Here is a 16,712-nt window from a genome sequence, read left to right on the forward strand (position 1 = left end):
CACCAGTTGCTGTTGAACATGGGCAGAAAGGCGCAGTCACAGTGCTTTCCTGTTTATGACTTCCATGTGGGCAGCCACTTGACTACTGTGTGAACAGAATGCTGGGCTAGATGAATCCTTGGTCTGATCCAGCAGCGCTCTTCTTATGCTCATCCCTTTTCATTGTCCGCCAACCCAAAGAGTCCTATTCAAGAAGCTTGACTGCCAGCAAAAGTCCCATGTCTCTTTTCCTCCTGCCCATAACATCTGGTCAGATAAAAGATATGATGGAATGTCATGATATGGTGACTTTCAGTACCCCACACCAAGACATTTTCAATGAAATATGGCATAACTGAAAAAATATGATAAAATAGCAGGTATTTTTATCTTACCAAATGTTGAAGGGAAATGAGATGCAGGGCCACTACTTTTTATGGGAACTATATATTTTTCATAACTACAGGTTCCAGATATAAGCTCTAGATAGCAATGAGCTAAAAGTAGCATACAGAAAGTTCATTACTCATATTGTCATCTTGACTGATCCCAAATACCATGCTGAGATTGAGGAGAAAGGTGCCACAATAGAAGATGCCCTCTTCCTTGAGGTTACCCACCTCAACTCATTTGAAAGGGCTCCTGGAAAAAAACAGCTGATGACAATCGTAGGATTTGTGCAGGCATATAAGGGAGGAGATGATTCATTGGGTAGCCTAGCCCAACCCATTTAACAACAGCACTCCAAACTGGGCCCAGAGTTGGAATGGCACCACATGCAGAGGGGCAAGAAATGGCACAATATAATCTCATTGGCCAGTTCCTGATAACAGTCTCACTGGACTCACTGACATTTCTGCCCCCTTGTCACATGTTAGGCAGCCTCGTGTTACTGTGCCCGGCACAGCTTCAAAACAGTCACTGCCTCACCTGGTTTGAAGAAAGGGAGAGCTAGAGCTGGGCATTATCTGCATATGGGCATCACCTCAGCTCACATCTCCAAATAAATTCTCTCACCAGTTTTGTGGAGAAATTCAACAGCACGGGGGATAAAACTAAGCCTTTGGAACTCTGTAACATAACTGCCAAGGCCCAGAGCGATAATCCCCCAATACCACCTTGTGCAGTTGACTGTCCATCTAGGAATGGAAGCACTGCAGTGCAGAACCTGCAATTCTCAACCCAGACAGCCTGTCCAGAAGGATACCGAGGTGAATAGTAGCAGAAGGTCCATTGACTGAGAGGTCCATAGAATCTATAGAGTCATATTCTGTCTCTCTCCCAGCAAAGGTCATCCTACAGAGTAACCAAGGCAGTTTCTGTTTCAAAACCAAGGCTGAAGCCCAACTGAAATCTAGATATCCTGTTTCATTAAAGTGTGCCTGGAGTACTCTGGCACCCACACAAGCACCTTGCCCGGGAAGCTACTGGTTGGCTACTGGTTGATAGTCGTTATCATTACCCGGTCCAGGTTAGGCTGGTTGGTACCACTCCCTCTTTCAATTAGGACTTTTTGACCTCTAGACCAAGCCTGATAGCCTCTTCCTACTAGAGGTAAGAAGCCATGAAGGACAAGGATCAAGCAAACAGACTTGCAGGTTGTTGACCAGACTTGCCAAGTACCTTGTCCGCATCCTCAGGCCTCTACAACTGAAACCCACCCCATATGGTGTTCTAGACAACTCTGGTAATGGAACTGCATTCACTGTGGTGTTGGGCAAGTCAACTGAAGGGTAGCACGATAGGCAGCATACCAGCAGAATTCCTATCCATGGTCCCCAGCACAAGGTCCAAAAGCTCAAGATCAGCCCTCAAATGGACAGGAAGCCTACAGAGAGAAATTGATATAGACCACAGAAGCTTCCCACATTGATGTCAGTGTTGCACTAAGTATCCAGTAGTACACAGCTGAGAAACCCCAACTCCTGACTGTTCTCCCACCCAAATGTCAGTAATGTATGCAAAGTCAGCCCTCTCATTGACAATTTAATCATGAATGACGGCAGTTTTGCTTTGGAGTGACCTGGCATTAAACACCAGAACCACCAGACCTGAAAGCAAGCTACTAAGGTAGCCAGAAAACAATCTGTTGGAAAGAATTAACTGAAGAGGGGATAGATGTAAGGAGTTTAGTCCCTTTTCCTCTCAACTGACCTGCTAATTCTGCAATGCTATAACCCCCTCCCCATGACCACATTAATAGAGCATCACTTCCCCCTAAATTATCCAAAGAATTTCTTGGGCGCATGTTAAGTTAACAATATCAATCAGAGAAGCCTGGTCCACAGTGAAACGTCTGACAAAATGAATTGTTCATCCTTTCTCCAAGCTGCTGTCCTTTGTTGCTACTTACTTGGTTGTTGCATTGAACAGATAGGAGGTTCCCCACTTCTGTTGGTATCTGTGTCCTTGAGGCAGGTAAGGTTCTGGAGAAGAAGAGTCATTTCCCCAGTGTTCCATTTGCCTTGTTCTCCCCAGAGAAACCACAGGCTAAGAGGCCAAGACCAAGAGCTCTTTGGCTTTTGCCCTTTCTGTTCTCATTATAATATGATGTAATGATATACACATTAAGACTATGTGCAATCTAATCTATTTTTGGATTTAGATGGAACTAGAACTAGGCAATCTATCTTTTGATGTCTAATTTGGGAGTGGTATAGAGTTAGAGTGTCACATTAGCACTGGGGAGATCCTGGTTCTAGTTCCACCTCAGTCCTGAATTTCACTTTGGGTCAGATAATGGCTCTCACCTTGATCTATCTCACAGGGCTACTGTGAAGATAAAAAGGGAAAGGAAAGGACTAGGTAAAACACTCTGGGTTCCTGGCAAGAGGGAAAAAAGTGTGATAGGAATGTAACAAGAACAATAACTATTATTGTTGTTGTTATTTCAGAAATGGTTTCCTCATGTTGTTATTCTTGGTTTATTTGTTTTTTGAAGTTGGACAACACCAGAGATTTTCACCAAGGTCAACCCCCCAGCTATTGTAATAATTCCTGTTTCCTCTCCACCATAAGAGAAAAGGATTCTCCTGTCTGAAGTGAACATTCATGACAGGCATAGCACAAAAGACTTCCAGCAATGAACAGAGGTTATTCCCCAAACACAAAGCAGATCTAGAAAAAGCACCAGCAAAATATTAATTAGTCAAGTATATTGATGTTCTGTACATGTCTGCTGAGAGATTTTACATAATACCTAGTCATATATACCTAGCAACACAGGCTCTTGTTAAAGCCCCTAGCATTTAATAATGTATTTCAACAGATACAATAAAAAGATGAAAGACAGTGTGGCGTAGTGCTTAAGAGTGTGGGAACTTAGTCAATCTGGGATCTAGTCCCTGCTTGGCCATGGAGCCAGCTGGGTGACTTTGGGCACGCCACAGACTCTCAGTCCAACCTACCTCACAGGGTTAAGAGTGAGAGCAGCAGGAGGAGAATGATGTAAGCTGCTTTGAATTCAGTGTAAGAAAAAAGTGGGATATAAATCTAATTATATATAATTTCCTTAGAGACACTTCTCAGCAGCTTTTACCAACTGGTGCCTTCCTGATGTTTTGGGCTACAACTCTCAGAATTGTGAATCATTGGCCTTATTGGCTTGGGCTGATGGGAACTGAAGTCCAAAACTTCCAGAGAGCATTAAGTTGCTCTGCTCGGTAGCAATGAAACCTGACCACCAAGCACATGTAGTCTCCAAACGAGGCTTAAGTACATGACTCTATTTCAAAACTGAACTAATTTAAGTTTGTTTAACTGTAACAGCTTTTCTAAAGGAATCTTGGAAGCTGCAGTGTAAGGATTTCAGAAAGCAAGGCCAGAGTCAGGGTTGAGCATGTCCTTGAAAAATTGCCAGGCCTTTATTTTGTTTTGCTGGCTATGAGCTTTTTAGAAACAATTTTTTGACTCCAGCTTTTAATGCTGCCTGTTTTTATATGTGGTGTGGTTCTATGATTGTATAACACCTTAGGAACCTTAAGGTGTTAGGTTGAAAAGCAGTATAAAATGTGTTTAGGTATGTGTTCATGTGTACCATATCCCACCCTAGGAGGATGGTTGTGGACAGACCAAGTCCGTGTGTGATATGCTTTACTTCACTGATTTAAGGCAGGGGGGAAATGACTCAAAGGGATCTCTCAGCAAAGCACTATGACTTTGGGCAGATGGGTGTATGGGATTATAATTTTGAGAAAGAGGAAATGTAAATTGTTTTGTGCAACTGCACATTCTATCTGGACGCAAATTGGCAATGCAGGTCTGTGCTCCAGATATCCTTCTATTAGCATGAGTGTGGGTACACAAACACACGCATGGTGGCCAGTCCAAGGTTTTAACCTTAAAGGTGGCCCAAAATAAAATAAAAATAAAATAAAAGCAATGGGCTGTTATCCACAGCCAGTGTTTAGATACCAAGCTATTGGGTTAGCAATGCTAGAGGATTTCCATATAAGTTGGCAGACAGGGGAAGATCATCTTAAAATTTTCCCCAGCAGGAATAGGGAATTAACTTACATATCCAGAATGTGCTTCCAATAGAAAATGACTATGCCTGTTGAAGCTGAGCAGGGCAATTCACTTCAGGCACAATCCATTCAGGATTAATCAATTTTAACAACAGAGGTAAGGCCCACTACTTTCACTGAGCTTTATTCTCAGGGAAGCATACATAGAATTGCAGCCTGATTTTCCCATTGAAGTGAGTGGGATATATACCTACAACTTTGAATCTTTTAATTCTAGTTGTTATCCATGTAGATTCACATAGCTCTGACCTGGAACCAATAGCTCCTGGAACTAATAGCTCACATAGCTCTGACCTGGAACTAAGGCTGGGAGAACAGCCTTAGGGAATTCACAATTTCAGTGGTAAATTAGATAAGTAAATTATCTTATTTACTGCATATATGCAGTTGCCCCCTTGATGTTTTTCTTCTGGCTATTGAGCCTGTGTTGTGGTGGATCTACATTTCCTTCTTTGAAAACCAGTAAGTCCAGCATAAGTAAAACCCATCCTCAGTTCCTGCTGAAGTAGTATAGCGGTTTCCAAGTACTGTCTATTTTCCTTTGGCACTCTGAACCCAGTGACCCATTTTGTACATCCCTTGAGCACTTAGCAAAGTACAGCTTCTTGAAGAAGAACCCCGCAGATAACCAAACACACACCTGCGTTGTCTGATGCAACAGAGTATATCAAAGGGTAAAGTGCTTTGCTGAGTCTGATTGCCTCATTGCTTCGGTCTGCTGTTCAAGAAATGTTAGCAGCTTTGCAAACTTCATCTGAAAAATCACTTTTATGATGCTTAGGTTTAAGCACATTAAAGCTGCTTTGTTCTCTAGTCTTTAAGCTGTACATTTGTAGTTAAGCACATAATGAAGGTGCATTAAAAGTGCTGAAGGAACTTGGGTATAAAATGACCAATCCAATTTTTAGAATGACCACTGTCTTTCCCTCTGCTCATTCCTTCCTGGAATACTACAAAGCACAAACTAAGGTATAAAAAACCAAGAACCCTCTACCTTATTGTAATAAAAGAAGTGAATTATTATTATGGCAGATTTAGCCACCACTTTGAATTATCATTACCATCATCATCATCATCATCATCATATTAGTATTAGTTCATCACTCTCTTAAACAACAATTTTGGTGAGCCTTTTCAAGGTAACCTTCCTTTTGAACAAAGAAAACTAGCAACTTGGGTGGCTTTCTAATACTTGTTTATTTGCATGCCTATAAGTTGACATAAGAAAGTAAGCAGCTAACCGAAAAGCACTCACCTTTGAAGTAGCATCAGTTCCTCCAAAAGTAAAACAGGATTCCCTAGCAAGCATTTCTTTCCCCCTTCATTTGCTATATGTAAACTGCCAAGACAGACAGCCTCCATCCAAGCAGGTGAGGTGTATGTATGATTCCTGATAGCCACCAACTATCAAACGGCATTAAATAACATTTTTTGCACATCCACACATCATGCTAAGCCATCCTGCAGTAAGCTATACAGTGGGTTGTTTGCAGAATAACCCACGGTTTGCTGGGCTGATTACTGAGCACACTGTGGCTTGTTTTCCCCTTCTGTACATCAGCCAGTATCACCATGTTATTTATTATTATTTTTAACAGCTTCGGAATAGCACAACTGGGGTCAGGGGGTTCAGCTCCTGAAAACTGTGCAATTGTGTTTGCCATTTTTTGTGGGTATGCAGGTATGCATTTACTGCCTGATATGTGCAGTCTTGCCTTGACAAGGGTCTTGTAAGTTTCAATTGTCAAAGGGACAGCAAGCAAGGTGGAACAGGTAACATATATGGTGCAGAGTTCCCCTCCATTTCTTTCCCCAGGTATTCAATTTGTATATATTTCCCAGTCCTAAAAATGTGTAAATATTCCTGGCAGATTAAAAAAAAATCCTTAGAAGTGGCAGAATGGGATGGAACAAATAGAGCATCTGCTCTGTCCCCACATTCAGTGGGGCACCATTCATACAGTCCTCTTTAGTTACCTTCTTAGAGTTTCGTTAGAAATGAGAGGCCTGCAGTAACTGCAGCATTAAGTGTTCAAAAATGGGGCACAGGAGTTAATATCTCTCCCATTTTGCAGTAGCTGGAGACTCACGTAAGTTCTGAAATGGTAGAAGGCACCAAGAACCATTAATTTAACACTTAAAGGCCAGAGGATTACATTACTAAGGGACCGACATTGCACCAAACATACACCTAAGCATACAGTAAGGGAAAGATTTTCTTTCCACTCTTCCTTATCGCTGCTGCTTCAGTACATTTTACCAGGGTTTCATCTTCCTGGGGTGACCCAAGGCCTCAGGCAGAACCTCCCTTCATGTGTGAATTATGTGAAGGGCGCATGACATGACTGCCCAGCACAAGCCATTCTGGCCCCAGCCAGCTTGCCAAGCATGTGCCTGGCCCTTCCCCAGGCAATCATGTATTGGGATAGCTGCTTGCGCACAGGTTTTCTTCATGCAAACCGTCCGTGCCCCCAGTGTGTGGTCTCCTAACCTGGAGGCAGAGCAGGCAGTGGGGGCCGTGAAGGGGCCGGAATCAGCAGCCCATTCCTGCTCCCAGAAACAGCCTGCGGCTCCTTTGGCACCATCTGCTGGTGAGCGGGTCTGTTGAGAAGGAGGAATGAGTCCTGATTGCCAAGGCAACTGGGTCGACACTGCCAAACCTATCTATTATCCTTTCTGTTGTCATGGCAACTGGACAGGTGCTTCTCTGGCAGCCGTGTTGTAGTGACAATTTCCAGAAATCCCTTCCCAAAAGCCAAAAGCAGTGTCTATGGGGCACCCACATTTTTCCATTGCCACAAATAGTTACAAAAAGTTCTCCAGATTGTGGAGTTAATTACAAGCTAACATTTTAGAATTCTAATAAAATGATAAGAGGAAGTGAAAAAATGACAATAAGTTCTAGACTGATATTAAATAACCTCCAGCTTTTTCATAAGCAAAGAAAGAGCTTTCTGGATTATTTGCCTTTTTTCTAATTATTCTCATACCAATTGTGTAACATTGCTACATGGTTACCTTCCTAGTTCTTTGCAATTTCTAGTTGCAGGTTACTTTATAAAATAGGTTTGGAATAATGAAGTTCAACAACCATCACACATATATTTCTTATATCTAAATGATCAACAGTTTCCTTTGAGTGATGCCATTTTATTTCATTTTATGAATGTGCTGTTTAAATATTTGTTTATCTATATTCTTTACATTATTTTAGACTGCCCCATAAAAACGTATCTGGGAGGCTTGAAAAATAGCAATAAATAAAACATACATAATATTATAATAAACCATGCTCCAATAAAATGCAGCATTGGAGCAGTGTCAGATAAGATGAGGAGCAAATCCAAGGAAATACGAGCTTCCATTTTGCCTGGATTCATTCTCCATAACCCCCTTCAGCATTGTCACCCTTGAAGATTACTTAGCACAAAGTTATAGGGATAATACTGGTCAATATCAACTGTGCCAAACAAAATCCAGAATGTCAATCAACTCATTTGGCCTCAAAGATTGGGAGTCCTTCACAAGCCCTGAATGTAAATCCTGCTGAACCATTTTCATGGTGGCTAATAGCCCAGGGATAAGCTTGCTCAGGCAAGGCTAAACTAGGTTCAGCAAACACTATCTAGTAGAATGGATTTTGGACAGATGGGATTGTTTAGGCAAGAACATGACATGTATAGCTACATGCACAAATGTCTTCTACTGCCGAGTGCTTTGTCAGAACATAAACAAACCCTCCTGGATCAAAGCAAAGGCCTACACAGTGCAGCATTCTGCTCACATGGTGGCCCGCCATGAAAAGCTCACAGGTGGGCCATGAGCACCTTTTCCTCCTCCCAGTCCTGTTTCCCAGCTACTGGCATGCAGTCCCACATGGCATACAGCTCTGCAGATGTGGCAGTTATGGGATAGTTGAACCATTCCTTTTCTTTATTTGATGTCTGTGCTACATAAATTCCTTCAAAGAAAATTAACAAGAACGAATGATTTGATGCACCAGGTTACACAACAGATAAGCCACAGGGCACAGTGGGTACATTTTGGACTTTGATCCATTACATAAATCCCATCATGTTGTTAAGTTTAACAGATAAGTTTCTATTTGTTTGTTTCACAGATTCTCTAGTTAATGCAGCTTTTCCACTAGCAGCAGGGCTTTAGTCTCCTTTGGAAGGATTTCAATTACTGGAGGTGGCAGATGGAAGAGTGGGAAGCGTAATTAGGCAGTATTATACTTTCTTTGTCAAAGGAGGTTGGATTTATCACTTCTGGCTTCACTGTCCAAATCTGGGGCATGCAGTGGCTGGCTCATTCCACAAGCCCTACCAACTACACACACAAAATGGGGCACAGGAGTTAGTATCACAACTACACCCAGCACTCTTGACAATTCAGTCACACAATAAACCTCCACCATCCCATTTTCCTCCTATACACACACATCAGCCCTCACTTGTCTACACCTTATTTTGTGCCAACATAGGAATCTGCTTCACCTGTGTTGAATCACCGAGCCATCTAAACCAGTATTTTCTATCAACAGTCTTCAATACTTTTCCCTATCTGGATGCTTTTCTTTAGCAATGGTAGGGAATAGAAAGAGTCAGGCTTGTTGCAGAGCCATATCCAGCAGCTGGATGCGTGTTAGCACAGGGAAGCATTTCCTACTGGGGGCGAAGGTGCTTGATTCTGGGCAACAGAGCTTGTATACAAGCAGAAGAGTTTGGTAGGGTTTTTGAGGTATGAGACCCAGTAGTTTCTATCTGAATAAACCTTTTTCATAAGCCAAACCTCTCTGATACTGCTGAAATAAAATCATGCTTTGCTGCAGATTAATGCTTCTTGTGGGGAGATTCTGGTGTTGGTTTGAGGGGACATGTGCAGATGAGCATCAGGACCATAGTTCTTTCCATAGGGAAGAGAAGTGGGGGACTGCTGCTGAGGCTGATCCTAAGGGATGGGAGGAGCTACCAGCAGAAGCAGGGTCAGAGAAGCAATGTCACTGTGTGCTGGTGGGCAGTGGGGGATGTAGAAGATGCATTGGGTTAGGATGAAACTTGGCAGAATCCATCCCTCCAGCCTTCACTGACTTCATGCTCAGCCCAGGCTTGAGAAGAAGTTTGCAGCATATACTCAACAAAGTTGTGAAACCAGAAACCTTCTTTCGTGTCAAGTGCAGGAGCACAAACAAAGGCTGCTGCTCTTGGGGCCAAAGAGAGATGCTACTTGCATTGATTCCTCACACATCCCTAGAGATGCAGTTGCTGCAGTTCAAAGCAGGACTGCATGGAGTGAGGGTGAGGGTCCCATCTCAGTGAAACAATGCAGGAATGAGGGAGGAAGGATTGATTTCTGATGCTGGAAACAGAGCAGCAAGAAGGGAAGGGAGTTCCAGAAGGTAGTGTCTGTGGGTCTGGGTACTTCCCAAAGCATTTTGGGGCAGGGGCAATAATATGGGGGGAGGGAGGGAGGTGGGAGCATACAGGATGATGGCAGGCAAGGTGTGTTGGAGCAGAGCACAGAGGGGGTATCAGATGAACTGCCTGAAGTACAGTGGCGTCCACACCTGATCATGAAGGTGGAAGACACTTTGCCATTGAGAAGGATCACAATGTGAAACAGGGCTTTTTATGGGCAGATTCATTCACTGAAAGGCAGTTTTGGCTGAGGGTTGTGGTGAGAAAGAGAAGGCGAGGGAGCAGAGAACATACCCCAGGGGACTGTGCAGACCAGTCAGAAAGAGGCAGGTGGCATTGGCAGGGAGCAATTCCTCTTGGGATTGACTTTCAGGTCCATGTGATATGTGCAAACAGTGGGAGGGTTCGACAGGGTGGAAACCATGCTAATGTAGAAACTACGTGAATGTCCGTCAGGTGGGTCATGGTAAAAACTGCAAACTGTGGTAACCATGCAGGGTTGCTTGTCATGACTTGTGAACCCACCCAGTCTTATCTGAACAGAACCACTTTTGGCCTGCCTCACATCTCTCCCTGCCTTCTACAGCAGACACCATAGCCTTCCACAGCATAATGAGGCCCTGGTTTTATTCTAGTTTGGTACAAAATAATTTTTATCTGATTATTTATTTATTACTCTCATTACTACTAGCTTATCTTTAATCCTTAACACACACTTGTGCACCTCCCCCCACCCATCTGTCTTGTATTTGACAGAGTTGCTTAGGTTGATGCCCTCATCCTGTTAAAAAATTCCAAACTTTCTATATAACACAGGAGTTATTAACAGATAAAAGGTGAACAGTTCAGGCAGTCACAGCAAAGAATGTGAAGCTACCCGTCAAGGAATTAGCATTTGGTTAAATGCTACTAGACTTGAAAGATGAAAACAAGACACTTCTTGCGTGTGACTCACTAATCACTGTCTAGTGTAGTCTAGAGTGTAAATTCCCTTTTGTCATGAAAATGTTTTTGGCTTTGATCCTCGCAACATTAACTAAGCACTTTTCTAAGAGAAGTAAATCTTTCGGCAGACCAAACTTGCAAAGGAATCACTGCAACATTCAAATCCAGTGGGAGAATTGGTGATGGTGATACATTTTCAGTAATAGGCATAAGGGCAGAAAGCACCCCCTTTTCATTTCATAACAAGTTAGCTGCTTCTGTTCTTTACAGGAGTGAAGCATCATTGCTACCAAACAACATCATTTGCCAGAAGCTCCCACAACTAAGCTTCTTGGGTCTGTTCATTAGTGTCCTTGTGACTCCTGGACAGCTACTTGTCAGGGCCCAGCTGGGGCCATCAACCCTGAATCTAGGCTTGAGAGTTGTGGAGGAGCTGAAAGAATGAGATGGAAAGCAAAGGAGATGGCGCTTGAAGTGCAGCAGCCATTGCTCCATTGAGCAGGCAGCGGCAGAACAAATTACTGCCTGCCAAGGTCAGAGATGATGCAGCAACACCTGTTACCTTCTGTGCAGAATCAGACCCTTGAAGCTGAGCACGTGTTATCTGCCCTGTGATCACTGAAATCAAGCTTCCTCTTCATCCAAGTAGCCCATTTGTTCAAACATGGCAACATTTAAGATGAGACCAGGCTGTATGTGCAGCAGGGAAGCACATTTTGGAAAGAGTTGTAGCTCATACATTGCATGGTTCACATGCCTAAGCTGTTTGCATGAGAGAAAAATGGGATTGGTGCCTGTATATACTCACAGGTTGAAATATTCAACAGGCAAGCTCAAGGCATTTTGCTTCCTGAGGCAAAGGAGAAGTTGGGGCCAATGGAACAACATACCCTACTGTCCCCAAGGCCCACTGTCTAACAAAGAATGGATGGATGTCATTGCTATTGCTACACCTCCCCACAGCAAAGCTCTCTGAGGCAGCTGCCTTTCATTGCCTAATGGTAGGGCAAGCTATGATGTGCAATGTTGAAAAGAGCAGTCCTACTGTGAGTATCCCCGGGAGCTTAGGATGGCTCCGCCAAGGTCAGAGACAGTGCTCCGACCATGGAAGGGGAAGTGAGATGGCCAACTACAGACATACATGCGAGCTGTGTCTCCAAGGCCAGAAAAGTGACCTTAAAGGTAAAGGTTTCCCCTTGATGTTACGTCCAGCCATGCCTGACTCTAGGGGGCGGTGCTCATCTCCGTTTCCTAGTCGAGGGAGCCAACGTTTGTCTGCAGACAGTCTCCGTGGTCATGTGGCCGGCATGACTAAACCCCGAAGTGCACGGCACGCTGTTACCTGCCCACCGAAGTGGTACCTTTTTATCTACTTGCATTTGCATGCTTTCGAACTGCAAGGTTGGCAGGAGCTGGGACGGAGCAATGGGAACTCACCCCGTTGTGCAGATTCGAACTGGCGACCTTTCGATAACCAGCCCAGCAGCACAGCAGTTAAAACCACTGTGCCGCCTGCAGTCCCTTAAAGTGACCTTAGTGGCGCACAAAAGGGGGCATTCTGATGGCAGGGTGCATAGGAAACTGTAGAGGCCAGGCTATGAGGGAGTTTGAGCTGCCACTGAAATGCCCTCAGTAAAAAGTCCACCTAGTGAACAACGGAAAAGCCAGAGGATGTGGAGGTGATCAACAACTCCCAACTTGCTGGCTTCAGTCCAGCAGGGGAGGAGAAACTTGGACACCTCCTAGTAGCATGTCCAGGAGGTACATTCAACGCTGCTTCCACCACAGGGTGCGCCTTTGTGCTCCTTTGCCTTCTGGTCTTTCCTGCCTCCGTGGACCTGGAGCTTTGGCCCTTTCTACGTATGTTGACAAAGGGCAGCAGATCAAGAAGTTAGCTCCCCATTAAGCACTGCTATAAGGTAGATAACCACAATTTATCACAGTACTCAAAGCACAATTATAGATGCAGTTCTTCCCCTAGCAATTTATTTAAGGAGCATCACCAAAAAGTTATAAAGAGGGTAAAAGAATATATATTACAATGCAAATGTTGTGATCATGTACTCTAAGAAAGAGCCCTCTGTGAATTGTGCATACTCAGGCAATTTCAGAATAAAGCTTTGGGTAAATACCGTGTGCCAATAACTCAACAGAAGAGCAGTGCAGTGAAACTCTCCCACTTGCAGCTGTGTGGTTACTTTAAAACATCATCACTGTTCCCTTGCCAGTGGTCGCCGCAAAGCTTTCAATGTAACATCTGGCATGAAGCAATCCTCTTCTGTTTCTAAGTCAGTAGGGCATAATAAAAGTGATCTTTAATGCTTATTTAAGACATTCTCTGAAATATTCCTTTATTTTGAAATAGTTCTAGGTTAATACACTTGATGTAAAGGACCTACCATAGAGTATTTCCCTTGCTCATTACATCTAGGCTCAATGTCCACACAAGGAAAATGATCAATAACATTATACCCAGGGCTAAACACTACTTTAAATCTGAGTTTAGCAACTGCACCTTTTATTAGATTTACCTTAGAGTAGGTGCAGGGATGCCAATTTAAATCACAACTGGAGCATGGTGGGTGGATAGGGTTTTTAAGGCCTGGATCAGGCCCCCTGTACCTACTGTAGAGTCAAAATGAAAATGACTTATGTGCTAGTTCTACTTTTAAATAATGTCTGTTTTGGCCCTAAAGTGGCTTCCTTGCTGGCTGCTCCAGTTGCCATTTATTTCTGAGAACGGGGGAGCACTCCTGTCACTTCGAGAAACCACGAAGCATCAGCATCCACAGCAGCTCCTCAACAGACTGTGAGGGCGACACTCATACTCACTCACCTTGGAAACATCACTGCTGCTCCTCTGTCTGGCTGGGCCTGAGAAGTCATCTGCATTGTGGTGCATAATGTACTAGTGTGCCCAAAAGGTATGAATGACATCTTGGTATCTTTTTCCCTTTCAGTCTCTGAACTTAGCTGGCTTTTGGACTGGAATAACAGAGATTCTCTTTCCTTCTTGTTGGCCCAATCTCTTGTACTGTATTTCCCTCCTCTCTACCCACTGATACCAAGCACTTTGTAGTGATTTCCCTGTAATCTTCTTGTTCTATTATGCCATTTAATTAACCTTCATCTTTCTGTTCACCCTTTTGCTGATCCTCCAAGCCCCAGATTTATTTCACCTATTCTCTGCATCCCTTCGGAAAGTGATACTCATGTGCAGCCTAGAACTCTTGAAAGAGCGTTCACAAGAAGATGCTGACCCGAGTCCTACAATGGTCATCGCAGTTTTTGTATGGTTTACATGAATCAAGCACAGCATGATTCATGCAAACCAATTATTTAAAGTAGCTTCTCCAAATGGGCGTCCAGCAGATGAGTTGGACTGCAACTCCCATCACCCCCAGCCAGTTGGGGTCACCCAGTTGGGAAATTCTGCTTTAGGGTAGCTAGCCCATCCAGAGTTGAAAAACACAAGTGATAAAGTAAGGTATAACCCACGGAAATAACACAGCTGCTTTCTTGTCAATGTTAGCTTGCAGGTGGCATGGGGTACTAGCTTATGGCACTTAGTGCTTCAGTCACCAGAAGGAGCTGCAGCACACATGACATTTTCTGAGAGAGGGAGCAAGCCACCTGCAGAACCAGATAAGCTGTGGGCCTTTTCCTTCCCTCCTGTGGTGTGGGCTGCATCCTTCAGTGAGATCCAAGTTCCCTCCCATGGCCTCAGCCCTATTGTATCCTCACAGCCGCCATAAAATGCTTCCAAATGGCCACCTGATTTGCACCTCTTGGGGAGTTTAGAGCAGCCAACTTTCAAGTAGCGACTCCATGTCAAAACTAGGGTAGCAATGTGTCCTTTTTAATGGAGGACAGTTCTCTGTTAGAAGGGCTGTCCTGTCCAAGCATAGCTTAAAGATGAAAGAAGCATAAGAAGCCAAAGCAAGCCTCAAAGTGGCACATCAACAAAGAGAATGCTTGGACAGGCAACTTGGCAGGTGCTCATGTAGGTCACCCAATCACAGTCTTCACTTGGCTGAAACGTTTTATGTTTCTATTCAAATTTTAAAATATTTTAAAATGTGCAGTTATACATATAAATGAGCAGATGCATATTCCATGGAAAACAGTGTTCTCTTTTGTCCTCTTCTTTGGTGGTGTATAAGTGACAGAACACTTTCTTACTCTTCTCATAGCTCTCTTTCTTTCTTTCCCCAGAATGCCTACACCCAAAGTCCTTCTAGATTTCTCTGTGTGCTCTCCTTCAAAGCTGCCATGCAAAAATATTGCCACATCCTGCCATCAGAATAATCTGGTTTCCCGTCCATATGGGGTCAAACAGCAGGTCAATCTCAGCATCACAGATGGAATGGGGAACTGTGTTCTTTAGTCTAATAAAAGTGTGGTGGGGGCTTGGATGTAGCAGAAGGTGTACTGGATCTAGTTCTCTGTAAGTATGATGACCCAGACTAATATAGAAGATGATTTTTTTAATTGATCTGGCACTGACCCCCTTTTTTAGGCTGAGCTTTATCTCTAATCTAAAATATCCCTTCCTTTAAGACCAAGATAAGGAAGGAAACTACAGTGCAAAAAGAAAATCCTTAAGAAACCGCAATCTTCTGACCAAGCCAAGATCTGTCATCTGTCTGGACAGTTTGTTAATATTGTCTGGATAGTGTCAATACTTCATTTTTACTTTGGCTAATTAGTCACCTTGCCCAATGTGCCATTCAGAAAGCAAAGATGCTTTCTGGGACTATATTTGAAAGACAGCTAGGAAAGGTATATTGCTCTGAAAAAGAGGTTTTTTTTAAAGGCGCAAATTATCTTATTTAAGCACAGTGCAATTACCATATAGACTGTGCCATTCTCTCTTCATTAACAGTTAGCAATTAAGATTACATTCATATTCAGCTCCAGCTCACAAATTCTTTCATATTACCACCCAGCATAAATGTAAACTTCTGCTCTCCCAATCAGTGTGTTGAATCACTGGGATATTGACTAAGTATATAATTCTTAGCTTAGACACTGAACATCTGTTGCCATTTCTGCCTGACAATCTGTAATTACAGCAGGGGGAGCTGGACAATCGGAGATTAAAGGGATGCTGCTTAATCTTCCAACACATGCTTCCACTTAAAAATAAAACAACACAAAAATAAAACAACACGCAAGAGAAATCTCATTGAGATACATTGTATATCTGACCCCTTCTGTTCATTAGTTAGAGATCAGTAAAATATCCATAGGGCTCATGTTGGAGTCTGGGAGACTGCTGTCAACTTGCAACTTTCTAAATCTCACCAGGCCAAAGGGCTCTTTCCCCTATCATTTAAGTTGTCCTTTTTTCTTCCTTCTTTAATGTGTGCGGTTTAGTCAATCTTCCAGGGCATCAAATGTGATTTCTTGCTCTAGGCAAACAAGGCAAGGTGTAGTTGAAAAGGAAAGTGGCTGATTCTGGCCTGGAAATGTGGGCAGGTATTGGAGTAGGGCAAAGAATCATGCTAGGAAAAGATCACAGGGAACAATGTAGAAATCCAGTAAGACTCCAGTTGACTCATAGGGTTGACATCTACAAGTGTGAGGGATGTCTGAGCAATAGTGAATAAACTGCTGCTTGAATTTCTAGATCAATTTGAAACCAGAACAATACACCAGTGACCTCCAACCTATGGATAAGCAGAGAAATTGGGAGGACCAGTTCACAGATTTTTTTTACAGGCAAAGGCAAAAGTCTCCATCAGTTTCTCACGGCTAGGGTTCACCATCTGGAGAGCCCATTCCTTTTTTCTTAAAGGGGTTTGGTTTGGTTTGGATTTTTTTTTTTGGCTAAACTTCC

The sequence above is a fragment of the Varanus komodoensis genome, unplaced genomic scaffold, assembly GCF_004798865.1.
Source record: "Varanus komodoensis strain SLA01 unplaced genomic scaffold, ASM479886v1 scaffold4, whole genome shotgun sequence".
Classification (NCBI taxonomy): domain Eukaryota; kingdom Metazoa; phylum Chordata; class Lepidosauria; order Squamata; family Varanidae; genus Varanus; species Varanus komodoensis.